Source organism: Vicia villosa, unplaced genomic scaffold, assembly GCF_029867415.1.
Source record: "Vicia villosa cultivar HV-30 ecotype Madison, WI unplaced genomic scaffold, Vvil1.0 ctg.004267F_1_1, whole genome shotgun sequence".
In the NCBI taxonomy this organism is placed as follows: Eukaryota; Viridiplantae; Streptophyta; class Magnoliopsida; order Fabales; family Fabaceae; genus Vicia; species Vicia villosa.
This window is the reverse complement of record NW_026706401.1, coordinates 95,268-97,868: the sequence shown is the minus strand read 5'-3', so window position 1 is coordinate 97,868 and position 2,601 is coordinate 95,268.

The window sequence follows — 2,601 nt, the reverse complement described above, 5'->3', positions numbered from 1 at the left end:
CTTGAAAGTTTTTGAGAAAAGGGTAGAAAAAGATTTTAAACCAGAGCATGCAATTAAGGGCAAATTACCTAGTTAGATGAAAAATGTTCTTTTAGCCTTTCAGGGTGAAAGGGTCTATTCATGCCATAAGAGGGCAGGAAGCCTTTCATTTGGAGGTAAACGGGTCATCGAGTTATCACTCGCCATAAGACTGACCCATGCCATAGGGAGGCAGATAGTCTAAGGGAAGGATCAGAATAGCCTTTTTGGTAGGCAGCCAGAGGATACCTCAACCTTTTCGTAGGCAACTTCCGAGGGTCGAGGTCATGTTAGTGTATCGAAGGCAGCATCATTCTAGGGTCTCATGACCTTTTATCGAGGCAACATGGCTGAGGTATCCTCATATTCGAGGGACTGGCTATTCTGCAAAAAACACAAGGCAACGAGGCAACAGGCAACAAGGCAACAGAGAGGGTTACCCAAAAGCGTGCGTGTGTGCACCAATCACGTGATTATATTCAATTATATTATCTTGTAAATTAGTGAGGCTAATTCAATTTAATGGTTGTCACTCCCTATTTTACTAACCACGCATTTAAATAATATAATCAAACAGATATGGGGGAGGGAAATTGTAACCAGCGGATCCCTTAATAGGGTTTGACACAAGTAATAATTAAACAGAAAAAATAAAAGGTTAGGGTTTAGGGTTACCAAACTCGTGGCTTTGGCAATTTGACAAACCCTGAAAAGGAAAAATGGCAAACAAAGGAGGGTGAGTGCATTATCAGGTTCGAAGGCGAACTTTATTAACCATAAAAAATAGACATAAAAAATAGACTAATGAAATTAAAAGTAAAATAGAGAAAGGACACTTAGCTTAGCCTTTACTCTGTCAGGGTTATTGGGCAAAGGTTTGCCTGAAGCACTGACTCTGACCATTGAAAACTGAAAGAAGAAACAACCAGGCGTGAGTGTATAGGCAGTTCATTGATATTTGATAATAAACCCTAATTATAAAAATAGGGAAGATAAACAAAAAGAATCAAAATAATAAGGGTTGAATCGGGACTTAGCTTTTGAATTCGACGTGGCGCGTTATCGGGAGAAACCCTGTTGCTAACCCTGAAAAAGGCAAAGGCAAGAAAGGAAATATTCAGTGTAGGGTATGATCTTCGTAAACCCTGATTAGGGTACGAACTTAAATAAGAGAATGTAGATGATTTAATCAATTATTGGTCTCGCGACCTAATTACTTAAATCAGGAAAAGAAAATTAAATCGAAAGTAAAAATATTTTTGTTTTGAATTTTGGAATTTAAATAAAATAATTATGATTTTTAAAGATATGTATATAAATATTTAAATGCAAATTAAATAAATAAGCAATATAAAATTAAAAAGAATATACAAATAAGTAAACTATTAATATGAAAAATAATTCGAAAATAAAATATAATACTTTCTTTATATATAATAGAAAAAAAAACAAATAAAAAAACAATTAATGTCATGTAAATAAAACAATTATATAATAATAGATAAATAAAAGTGTAAAATAAAACTTAGCTTGATTGTATGTGGTTGAGTCTATGAGGTCCATGGTGGGGAAGCATCATCTAGAGCGTTGGTTTTGTAATGAGAAAGATTTGATGACTGAAACAGTGAAGTGCACTGGGTGCTGCGTGAACCCGCCATACCTAATCTCCAAACAACTTGTTTCATGGGAAATCAAAGAAATAAAACGCAAGAGGCAGGGATCGAACCCCTGCCCTTGTGTATGAAGAAAGTAACGCGCTGCCAACCGAACCAACTGCTTTTGTTGATTTGGAATCGGACTGAGTTTTATATAACCAATTATATAACGTTAATGAATTTAAAAAAAAAAAAAAGAAATTAGCGCCCAGACTTTGTCTTCTTCGTGAAGACTGTTAAGAACACAAACTTTTGGCAACGCTTTTCCCTTTGTTTCCATAAGTCCTACAAATCAAAGCTCAACAAAAACAATTTATAAATCAAAATTAAGACCGTGGATCGACTAGAAATCATCCAACGAATTCAATGGTACCACTGGTTTCGACTGATTTTGTTTCTAACCCAATGGCCCCAAATCGCAAGCACTGAACCCTAGCCATGGTGTATTGTCGTATTCGCGTCAAAACTCTAATTAAACCATCCAGGAACCTTGTAAACACAACTATGAACACATATATATATTCAAATTGCATTAAAAGTGTATGAATTATGGTAATCGAGTTCGAAAAAATTCTTAACAAACCATGAACGAACCTCAGTGATTCGGCGAGCCTCGAATGCTGATAACGATCGGAATTGTTTCAGAGAACCTCCAGGAAGGCGTTGGAATCGACGAAACACTTCGAATGGCGCTGCAACTTCTTAATCCGAATTTGATTTTTTGAGTTTTCTTCCAAGTGTTGCTAAAGCTTTTTGGGCAGAGAATTTGTTCCCAAATCCTTATCAACCTCCCCCCTCTCTATGGGCACGAATTACACATATATATGGCATGAATTAGGTCAAGGAATTGGACTAAATCTTAGTGAATTAAGGAGATTGAAATTTGATTGACACTTGATTGAAATTGGTTATGAATTCTTTCCAAATT